The sequence below is a fragment of the Bos grunniens genome, chromosome 8 (genome assembly GCF_055505025.1).
Source record: "Bos grunniens cultivar Pamir isolate PY7600 chromosome 8, Bosgru_T2T1.0, whole genome shotgun sequence".
Classification (NCBI taxonomy): Eukaryota; Metazoa; Chordata; class Mammalia; order Artiodactyla; family Bovidae; genus Bos; species Bos grunniens.
The window spans coordinates 89,842,158-89,854,180 of record NC_141172.1 but is presented as its reverse complement, the minus strand read 5'-3'; the positions used below and the strand labels follow the sequence as shown (position 1 = coordinate 89,854,180).

The window sequence follows — 12,023 nt, the reverse complement described above, 5'->3', positions numbered from 1 at the left end:
ATTTCCTCCTCCATCTGTCATAGAGGTTAAGAATAATCAGACATTCCTGTTCCCGTGCACACCTTGCCATGTACCTGCTCTCAAGTGTTCAGACCTGTCTACTCAGGATGGCCACTCACCTGTGCCCTCTCCACCTTCTATCTTTCCTTTAGACGGTTTTCCAATCTATACCCAGCACTAAACTTGCTTCCTCTGGTGCTCTCCCTCCTCTTCTCCTTCACCACCCACTCCAGGTGGCCAAGTAACCGGGAAGTGTTTATTTTTACCATCTGTGTCTAAGTGTGACCGTGAGCAGAACCAGCCCTGTGTTTAAGCCTAGGGGCTCCCACCTCCTGTCCCCCACCCCCCTCATGGTTCCCTCTGCCAACCAGGGGAAGGTTCTTAAAGATCCTGACCGCTCCCCTGCCCTCCCGTCCCCTACAGCTCCATCCCAAACCATCTCCCCACACTATCCCAGTCTCCCTGAAATTCCCTTGGGATCATTATTCAAGTACCCTCCACAGAAAGTGCTTTTACAAAATGAAAGTCCCCATACTTAGGGGTTCCCGCTCCGGCCTGCTTCTCATCTGAGGACAATCTCCTCTTCAGCAACACTCACCACTTCAGCAACAACAGCTCTCAAGTCGCAGGGCCCAGGATCCCACGTATTTACCTTTTCCTTCAGACTCAGAATTACTCTGTACTAGTCTATCCATCGCCTCAGGGGGTCCCCTATCCAAGTATGAGCTCCTGTGGCTTGGAACTATATTTTATTTGTATCTTGAGCACATAGCTGATTCTTGGCATTTGATCGCAAGAAAGTAGGGATGTCAGGAAGAACCTCTCTCCAGCCCCATCCTCTCCCCTCAACACCACATACATTTCTAGTTGTCTCCTGGCCACCTCCATCTAGCTGTCCATTATGGGTACCTCAGAAACCTCCCAAAGTAAATGAATTATTCATTCCCAAACCTCCAATTTCTGATGATTTCAGCCACATGAACTCGGCTGAAAGCAGAAACCTCAGTGTGCTCTTCAATCCCATGGAACTACTCGTCAAGACCTGCTTCACATTTTACCTCTGTATCTCTTCTCTCCACTCCCATCCTCATTGCCTGTGCCCATGGTGAGCCCTAGTCTCCCAAAATGACCTCCCAAACTTCCGGCCCCTCAAGGAATCTTCCTAAAACACAGTGATGATGCCACAGTCCTGTATGTAGACCTCTGGTGATAAAGTCCAAACTGCTCACAAGGCATCCAAGGCTTTTCCAGATCTGGCCCTGATTACAGTACCCGCTTCCCACCCACATCCCACAACACCCTTTCCCTGTATGTTTCAACCCAGCCAGACCAAACTCACCTTCATGCCCTTGAACTTGTTGTGTTCTCATGCCTCTGGACATGGGGCTTCCTCTGGCTGGAATACTTTACCCCAAAGGCCACCCAGGGCTTATCTTCATCCCTCAACGTCCAACTCTCATGAAATTTTTGTGAAGCCTTCCTTAACTAACATCCAGGCTATTATGTTGATTTTATTTATAATAGCTTCCTCCTAAAATGAGTTTGAGGCAGCTTAACAACTATGTACACACTGCAACTAGGTTGCGTTTTTTGTTTTTTGTTTTAAGAGAGAGACTTCAGGGCAAAGACAAGACAAAGGTAAAAAAAGAAATTAAGAGTTGGTGTTGCATTCAAAACCTCTATGATAACATCTCATCTTGTTAAATCTTGTTCAAGAGGCAGTTAGCCCTGAGTGTTCTATCCAGAGCTCATTGCCAGCTGTGGATAACTGCACTTCCCTTATTTTCTGTAATTTGCTCATTGTGTCCGTCTCCTTCACTAGGCTGGGAAATCCCTAAGGGAAATGCATAATTTCTGACTTATCTCTGGATCCCCAGCATGAAGCATATGACTCAGCATAGGACTGGTGCTCGGGAGACAAGAGTTAAACAAATGTCACCGTGGACGGGGGAAAGGTCCTAGTGCTTGTTGAGCTCCCTATCTGGCACTTGAAAAACCATCATTTAATCCTTGCAAAAAACTACATGGCTGAGAAATGGCAGACCTAGAACTCAAACATCCCATTATCTGTCTCTCCAAAGCACCTGCTCTTTTTACTAGGCACAGGGCTCCTACCTTCACCAATCTATGCGCCCAAACACCCTGTCCTTCAAGACTGGTTTTCAAACAACCCTTCTCCAAGAAGCTTTTCCTGCTCACTCAGGAGAAAAGTCAGCCTGAGTCGAGCCCCGACCTTCCACAACACTCAAGGAAGATGCAGTCACAAGCTGGGAGAAGAGGGGTACCTTCTGGGTACTCCAGCACTAGGGGGCTGGGTGGGTATTCTGCACATGGTGTTCTGGAGGCCTCAGTGCCCCTTCTACCCCCTGCCCCCAGGGTACAGCACCTGGGCCTTCCTGCCTTTCTTTTTTCTTCAGGGTCCGGAATCTTTCCAGTTCTCCTCATTCCAAACTGAACCCCCAAATAATCTCCTCAGGCCCATTGCTTATCCAACCAAGGGAGCTGTATCCAAACACACTCCTTCATTACATCAATTAGGTCTTTGTATTTTAAGCATCTTACCAATCTTTAGGGTTGGTGAGCATCCCAATCTCCTCAAACATATTAAAAGAATTTAAAGAATCATGAGAAGGGACCATGGTGCTTTAGGAGGCCCTGTCATCCGGCTCTCAACCCAGCTGATTACTTTTGGGGTGGCCTGGGAGTAAGAAGAGACAATCCATTGATCTTGCCCCTGGATCCTTCCCCCACCCCTCCCCATTCCCTCCTTCCAGATAGGATGTCTGGTCTCTAAGGGCAGGATGAAATCTTGGTCCAGAAAACTGCTGGGTGGTCACAGGTCCCTCTCTCCACCCAGGGCTTTAGAATCCTCCATTTCCTCCTAGTCCACCCCTTGTCTCTCTGGCCCCAAACTCCTAGAGCAGTCCTCAGTCCTAACTCTGGAACTATGTTTTTTAATTAATACTCGACAATTTCCTTGGTAACACAACTGACTTATCTGACGCTGAAATTCACACCCCTGGCCCTGATATTATTTTACCTCCCGGTTTTAAATGTGTAATAAATATATCCCACAACTGCTCTAACATTGCAGGGACATCTGTAACCTTAAATGTGACCATGCCTAAGAAACACCCAATTTCCTTAATCAGAATAGGGAGGCTAAATTCTTTTCTATTTCCTACTCCTAAATAAAGATTACTAGTGCAATTTACAGTAGCTACATCACAGCGCCAGCATGATGATTTAATTAGATAACTCATGCCAACTGTTTGGTACCCAGGCCTGGTATGTAGAAAGTGCTCAATATGTATGATCATTTGCGTACCTCATCTCTCACAATAGCACCTGCGGGTAGGCATTACACCACGCACTCTCAGCCACCATCCCTCTCCCCCATCCCACCCTCATTTACAGGAGCTGCAGCCAGGGCTCGGAGTAAAGGCGCTTTCCCAAGGTCAGGCGGGCACCTCTGTGATGCTCGGCGCTCTGCCCCAGAATGAGGGGCCCCTCCCCTCACAGCTCTGTAAGGGACACAAGGGGTCTTAAAGAAGACAAGTATGCAAAAGCGCAAGCACAGTGCCCGGCATACTGTGGGGACACTGAGATGGAGAGACGCCGGCACTGAGGGTCATCAGGTTTCTCCCCCACCCCCCCAAGCCGCTCCTCTGCCCTCGGAGTCCAGAGTCCCCAGACCCCGGGTACGTCGCTGAATCTCCCCGAGGTCCGCGCCCTGGGGCTTTGTACGCCGCAGGCCGGCCCCACTCACCGACTCCCATTGCGGCGCGCGGAGGTGGCCGTCGGGCCTGCGGGGCAGGGGTCGTGGCGCCTGGGCCGGAAGCGCGCCCTACCGGCCCCGCAGCCCCCGCACGCCTGGCCCGCGCCCCCGCCCCGCTGCGACCCGCCCGCCTGGGGAGCCTCCTACCTGCAGCGGCGGCGCAGCGGCAGCGGCGATCGGGGGAGGGGCCGGCGAGCTGCGAGCGCGGGCGGCCTTGACTCCTCTCGCAGGCTGGGCGGCCGGGAGGGCCGCGGGCTCCGGAGCGCCGGGCGGCGGCGGCGCGCCCCCGGCCGGCCAGGCCCCGCCGCGCGCGCAGCGGCCACAAAGCCCGGGAGCCGCCGCCCCCTCGCGGGCCGCCCGCCGCCTGCGGGTCCGCAGGCGCCGAGGAGGGCGGGAGCGCGGCCCCGCGCAGTCCCCACCTCCCCGAGACGCGGTCGCTGACCTCCCCCGAGGTTTGAGGCGGGGTGCAGGGGGTCTCCCGCCTATCCACCCCTCTCCCTCCTGCCCGACATCCTTGTGCTGATTAAGTTCCGTCTTCCCACCTTGGCGGACGAGCTCCTGAAGGGCCTGAAAAACTGTTTCATTTCCATGAACAATAAAAGAATGCATTTGTCGCCAGGGACTTGGCGGCCATGGGCAGGAATCGGCTCAGTCCATGCCCCCCGTCTGACAAAGGCCCCCCTTTTCTTTCGGAACACCCTGCTACTTAAGTAGCCAACCCTCCTTTGCTGGGTTCATCACGGAGTTTTGCTTTATTTTTTAATTTGCGGGATGTGTCTCCCCCTAGGCTGTGCGCTCCCGGGGCAGAGACTGTTCCCTCTGCAGCCCAAACCTGGTTCAGACGCTGTGTGCTGAGTAAGTGGGAATTTTTGCATGAACAAATGAAGAATGCACAACAAATGCAGCTGTAGAACAAGGCACCTTTTATCGTGCCCCCGCAAGGATTCCAAGCTCAGAAGGGTGGAGAGGATTGAACTTTCTCTTGTTCTTATTACACGAGTGAAATACACATAACATAAAAATAACTTTAAAGTCAACAATCCAGTGGCATTTATGACAATGCAGTGTAAAGCAACCACACCATCTCTATCTAGTTCTGAAACAGATTCATCACTCCAAAAGGGAACCCCCTCCCCACACATTAAGCAGTCACTCCCTATCCCTTGGTATCCTCAACTCAGAGTACCCACTAATTTATTTTTTCTCTCTGAATTTGGCTATTCTGGACATTCCGTATCAATGGAATCATACAACAGGTAGTCTTTTGTGCCTGGCTTCTTTCACTTAGCACGACGTTTTCAAGGTTCACCCTCCTTGTAGCGTGTGTCCTACTCCTTTCTATGACTAAATAATATTCCATTGTATGTATACCACAATGTGCTTATACATATATCTGTTGAGGGATGTTTGTGTTATTTCCACCCTCTGTGAATACTGCTGCTCTGAACGTGCCTATATCAATGTATTTGTCTATGTTTTCAGTTCTTTGGAGTATATACCTAGGAGTAGGATTGCTGGGTCATATGGTAATTCTGTTTAACTCTATGCTGCTGCTGCTAAGTCGCTTCAGTCGTGTCCAACTCTGTGCGATCCCATAGACAGCAGCCCACCAGGCTCCCCTGTCTCTGGGAGTCTCTATGAGGAACTGCCAAAAAAATTTCCCATAGTGGCTAAATGAATGATTTTATGTTCCCACCAGCAATATATGCAATGTATGAGGGTTCCAAATTTGCCATTACCTCACCAACACTTGCTATTTTTTTTTTTTTTTAATTCCTTGGATATATGTGAGGCTATCCCCACCCTCCTAGCTCCCATGACCCACAGAGTCACCTTGCTCAGAAAGTGAGAGGCTGAGCCAGGTCTTTTGACTGCAAAGAAACACCCAAACACTTCTAGTGGTCAGAAGCACTAATAAAAATAAAGACCCTTCCTATAATATAGAGGTATACTCCCTGTTCATTATTTTAACAATAATCTTTCAGGTGTCCAAGTAGATCTGAAATTGTCCAGAGAACTTAGAAACTAAGACCACCCCTAGGGAGATGCTATCTGGAAACAAACTGTGTGACATCTGCCTCACTGGAACTCAAGGCAGTACAGTATAGTTCAGATACTGATATCTCAGAACTTCTGAAGTATGTTGATAGCTAATGACAATAATGTACCGAGATTTTTTATATTGAGACTTCCCTGGAAAATTTTGTCATTGCTGAGTCACTAAGTTGTGTCCGATTCTTTCAGACCCCATGGGTTGCAGCACCCATGGCCAGGCTTCCCTGTCCCTCACTATCTCCCACAGTTTGCTCAAACTCATGTCTATCGAATCAGTGATGCCATCCAGCCATCTCATCCTCTGTTGCCTCTTCTCTTCATACCCTCAATCTTTCCCAGCATCAGGGTCCTTTCCAATGAGTTGGTTCTTTGCATCAGGTGGCCAAAGTATGGGAGCTTCAGCTTCAGCATCAGTCCTTCCAATGAATATTCTGGGTTGATTTCCTTTAGGATTGACTGTTTTGCTCTCCTTGTTGTCCAAGGGACTCTCAAGAGTCTTCTCCAGTACCACAATTCGAAAGCATTAATTCTTCAGTGCTCAGCCTTCAGTGCCATAAAGGTCCAATTCTCACATCTGTACATGACTCCAGGAAAAACCATAGCTTTGACTAAATGGACCTTTGTCGGTAAAGTGACGTCTCTGGTTTCTAATACGTTGTCTAGGTTTGTCATAGCTTTTCTTCCAAGCAGCAAGCATCTTTTAATTTCATGGCTGCACTCATCATCCGCAGTGATTTTGGAGTCCAAGAAAATAAAGTCTGCCACTGTTTCCACTTTTTCCCCATCTATTGGCTATGAAGTGATGGGACTGGATGCCATGATCTTCATTTTTTAATGTTGAGTTTTAAGCCACTCTCCTCTTTCACCTTCATCAAGAGGCTCTTTAGTTCCTCTTCACTTTCTGCCATTAGGGTGGTATCATCTGCATATCTGAGGTTGTTGATATTTCTCCTGGAAATCTGGATTTCAACTTGTGATTCATCCAACCAGGCATGTCACCTGATGTACTCTGCATATAAGTTAAATAAGCAGGATGACAATATACAGCCTTGATGTACTCCTTGCCCAATTTTGAACCAGTCTGTTGTCCCATGTCCAGTTCTAACTGTATGCTTCTTGACCTGTATACATGTTTCTCAGGAGGCAGACAGGTAAGGTGAACTGATGTTCTCATCTCTTGAAGAATTTTCCACAGTTTGTTGTGAACCACACAGTCGAAAGCTTTCCTGTAGTCAATGAAGCAGAAGTAGATTTTTTTCTGGAATTCTCTACCTTTTTCTATGATCCAACTGATGTTGGATCTCTAGTTCCTCTGTCTTTTCTTCTTCTTTTTTTTTTTTTTTAAGCCTGTTCTAGGGGTCCTGCGACGGCCTCAGCGGTACTTCTCCGTCAGGACGCCAGACACGATCGACAGGAACTTGTCCCAGGCGGCGTGCGCGTCGGCCGTGAAGTCGGCCCCTCTGTCTTTTCTAAATCCAGCTTGTACATCTGGAAGTTCTTGGTTTGAACATTCTTTAGCCTTGTCTTTCTTTGGGATTGGAATGAAAACTGACCTTTTCCAGTCCTGTGGCCACTGCTGAGTTTTCCAAATTTGTTGGCATATTGAGTGGAGCACTCTAACAGCATCATCTTTTAGGATTTGAAATAGTTCAGCTGGAATTCCATCACCTGCACTAGTTTTCTTTGTAGTAATGCCTCTTAAGGCCCACTTGACTTCACATTCCAGGATGTCTGGCTCTACTTGAGTGACCACACCATCGTGGTTATCCAGGTTATTAAGACCTTTTTTGGTCTAGTTTTGTGTATCCTTGCCACCTCTTCTTAATCTGTTCTGCTGCAGAGTACATCATGTGAAATGCCTGGCTGGATGAATCACAAGTTGAAATCCAGATTGCCAGGAGAAATATCAACAACCTCAGATATGCAGATGATACCACTTTAATGGTAGAAAGTGAAGAGGAACTAAAGAGCCTCTTGATGAAGGTGAAAGAGGAGACTGGCTTAAAACTCGACATTAAAAAAACAAAGATCATGGCATCCAGTCCCATCACTTCATAGCCAATAGATGGGGAAAAAGTGGAAACAGTGGCAGACTTTATTTTCTTGGACTCCAAAATCACTGCAGATGATGAGTGCAGCCATGAAATTAAAAGATGCTTGCTGCTTGGAAGAAAAGCTACGACAAACCTAGACAACGTATTAGAAACCAGAGACATCACTTTACCGACAAAGGTCCATTTAGTCAAAGCGCATATTCAAAAGCAGAGACATTACTTTGCCAACAAAGGTTCGTCTAGTCAAGGCTATGGTTTTTCCTGTGGTCATGTATGGATGTGAGAGTTGGACTGAAGAAGGCTGAGCGCCGAAGAATTGATGCTTTTGAACTGTGGTGTTGGAGAAGACTCTTGAGAGTCCCTTGGACTGCAAGGAGATCCAACCAGTCCATTCTGAAGGAGATCAGCCCTGGGATTTCTTTGGAAGGAATGATGCTAAAGCTGAAATTCCAGTACTTTGGCCACCTCATGCGAAGAGTTGACTCATTGGAAAAGACTCTGATGCTGGGAGGGATTGGGGGCAGGAGGAGAAGGGGACGACAGAGGATGAGATGGCTGTATGGCATCACTGACTCGATGGACGTGAGTCTGAGTGAACTCCGGGAGTTGGTGATGGACAGGGAGGCCTGGCGTGCTGCGATTCATGGGGTGGCAAAGAGTCGGACACGACTGAGTGACTAATCTGATCTCATCTGATGGTTTTTCCTGGAGTCATGTACAGATGTGAGAATTGGACCTTTATGGCACTGAAGGCTGAGCACTGAAGAATTAATGCTTTCGAATTGTGGTACTGGAGAAGACTCTTGAGAGTCCCTTGGACAACAAGGAGAGCAAAACAGTCAATCCTAAAGGAAATCAACCCAGAATATTCATTGGAAGGACTGATGCTGAAGCTGAAGCTCCCATACTTTGGCCACCTGATGCAAAGAACCAACTCATTGGTAAAAGACCCTGATGCTGGGAAAGATTGAGGGTATGAAGAGAAGAGGCAACAGAGGATGAGATGGCTGGATGGCATCACTGATTCGATAGAAATGAGTTTGAGCAAACTGTGGGAGATAGTGAAGGACAGGAAAGCCTGCTGTGCTGCAGTCTATGGGGTCATGAATAGTTGGACATGACTGAGCACCTGAACAACAACAATAGATTGGAGGGGCCAGCAGCTTTAGAATTTTTAAAAATGTGGTTCTAGGAATCAAGAGAAATACTATTTGCACATATGGAAAAGGAGGAATGAAAAAGAGTTTACTGAAGCACTACTGTAAAAAAAAGGGAAAACTTAACATCTATTGATACAAAAATGATTAAGCTATGGAATAGCCACAGTGTAGAAAATCATATTTCACTGACTTCAGGACATCATGAATGATAAACACCATTATTTTATGTATCACTAAAAAAGAAAAAAGTGGTCCTAATTAAACTATGACAAAAAAGTTTTCTTAACACTTATAATTTTTATTTTATATTTATTCAAAAAGTCACATGAAACTTAAGACATGAATTTTTAATTCCATGTCATCCTCATGCATACATTAAAATAAGAGTATTCATCAAATAAATTGATTAAAACATATATAAATCTTCTTCTTGGAGTCAGAACCTTCTGAGTCATATGTAGACTCAGAATCATTAATATTCCAGGCTGCTAACATCCATTCTGCAAGTTCTGAAGCATATCCAGCAGGCAATGACAATTACATCACGACTACTGCCTAGATGATGGCAAGTGTAAGATGCATACCAATTTTAGAGATAATAACATGTGAATGAAAGAGTATGCCTTAGAATAAGGAAAAAAGGGTATTATGCAGCAGCTAAAGGAGCCAAGGAAATTTCATACAGGCCACCTCAGAAAGTATTAATTCATTCATACTGCCAAGGAAAATTAGCAAGCTGCCAAAAATATATAGTGTGAGTTTATTTTCAGAAAAGCAAAACCAACCTCTATATTTCTGCAGCAGACACTGAAACCTTGCTTAGCCCAAAGATATTCACCCCTCACTTTTACTATGTCGTTCTATACTTTGTTGTTGTTCAATCACTAAGTCGTGTCCGATTCTTTGCACCCCTTGGACTGTAGCACATCAGGCTTTCCTGTCCTTCACTATCTCCCAGAGTTTGCTCAAACTTAAATCCACTGAGTTGGTGATGCTGTCCAAGCATCTCATCCTCTGTCATCCCCTTCTCCTCCTGCCCTCAATCCTTCCCAGCATCAGGGTCTTTTCCAGTGAGTTGGCTCTTTGCATCAGGTGGCCAAAGTGTTGGAGCTTCAGCATCAGTCCTTCCAATGAATATTCAGGGTTGATTTCCTTTAGGATTGACTGGTTTGATCTCCTTGCTGTCCAAAGGACTCTCAGGAGTCTATATTCTAGATGCTTAAAAAGTAAATTATTAATATTTCCCTTGTCTTACTTTTTTTTCTTTTTTAGCCACTCAGCATTCAGGGACCTTAGTTTCCCCACTAGGGATGGAACCCCATGCTCCCTACAGTGGAAGGATGGAGTCTTAACCACTTGACCACCAGACTCCCTTGTTGATAGAGGGGTCATGTGATACAGTCTGGCCAATGAGTTGTAGGCAGATGTTCCAGTCGGCTTCCTTTCCTGAATTAAAATATAAAACTTCACAAGATAGCTTTTGTCCTTTCCTGTCCAATAAATGGACTCAGTTTTAGAGAAGCAGCAATCACCTTGTGACCATGAGGATAAATGTGTAGATGGTGAAACCAAGACAGAAAGAGTCTGCTGGCTCTACACTACCTGCCCTTGGGTTTCCTTTCAAATGAGACTAAAAAACTGCTTTCTTTTGCTGGTTATTCAGTTGGCAGAATAAAGTTCTAACTGCTAAAAATCAGTGTAGAGATAGATTTTTAAGTATCAGAGCAAAATGCACGCTAAATTGATGAGTGGAGGTGGAAACAGAATTGGGAAGGGGACTTTCCCTTCATTTTCAGTTTTTGAATTTTTTACAACAAAAAGGTATTCACATATTCCCCGTTTAGCTAAAAAAATTACTTCTGTAAGATTTATGTCAGAAATGAAAGAGACTCTGACAAGAGACTCTTAAAATGGGGCAGCATCTCAGGCTGAGGTAAATGACTAAACCAAAGAAAGTTTTTCCACTGAGCTATCAGTTTACTCTTCGCTCAAAAAAGTTAATCTGGCTTGATTTATTTGTTCTTAGAGAATGCAGACTGCTTCATAGTGAGTACCAGTTCCTTTTCTAAAGGCTCACAAACTACTTTTTTTTTTTTAGGCAGTACCGCTTGGCTTGTGGGATTTTAGTTCCCCCATAAGGAATCAAACCTACAGCCTCATCAGTGAAAGCGTGGCGTCCTAACAACTGCATAGCCAGGAAATTCTCCTCACAAACTACCTTTGATACGATCCATCCTGGGTTTGTGTTGGTGCTCAGTAAAATTCAAGATTATTAGAGTCCATTTTTCAAGATCTACTTTTTTCTCCTTTCTAAACTCAGAATATTTTCCAATCTCTAACTTCCTGTTACTTCTCAGGTTCTCTGATATTTTCCAAAGATTACCAGCATAACAACTGCATACAAAAGATCCTGGCACACAAAAAAACACATTATGATGATACTTAATGCTTCTAACATTGATGATAGTAATAGCACTTACAACTTATTGGGCATTTCTGACAAACATTGTGCCAAGTACTTTACACACACTGTCTGATGTCATCTTCACAAAAGTCCTGTGAAGCCCACAACTATTACCAGGTCCACTTTACAGAGGCAGACACTGAAGCTCGGGCAGGTAACTTACCCAAAGCCACATAGGCATGCGGTGTCAGAACACTGGGACCTCCAAAGCATCAGCTCTTGAACACCGAGCTTAATTGAAAAAAAGGTAAAATCAGTAAAAATGTAAACTCACCAACAGATTGTCTTTGTGTACCCTGCAAACACCCACTCCTGGCCCATTTCCTCTCTCCCGGCGGAGCCAGAGCTGACAGCCATCCAGATCCTTTCCGTATTTTCCTTATCACCTCAGTCTAAGCTCCTCAGGCTCCGCCCCTCCCCGGACCGTTGCACCTTCTGCGCAAGCGCACTGTGGCCCAGAACTTGCCCATTGCTCCGCGCGTCCCCGAGGGCTGCGGGCCCGAGCAGAAGGA

The 12,023-nt window shown here is 46.1% G+C and overlaps 1 protein-coding gene across 20 annotated transcripts in view; it reads right to left on the bottom strand.

Moving 5' to 3' along the window:
* Positions 1-12,023, bottom strand: part of LOC147367664 (myb/SANT-like DNA-binding domain-containing protein 3) — a 152,548-nt gene extending 140,525 nt beyond the window's left edge. For 7 of the 20 annotated variants that reach the window (XR_015131971.1, XR_015131973.1, XM_086315704.1 and 4 more), the window contains exon 1: positions 3,926-4,076. The gene's annotated coding sequence lies outside the window, so the exon portion shown is untranslated. Of the gene's footprint in view, positions 1-3,769; positions 4,134-4,320; positions 4,602-11,674 lie in introns of those variants that run through there. The other 13 variants (XR_015131972.1, XM_086315710.1, XM_086315705.1 and 10 more) reach the window with 9 other exon arrangements.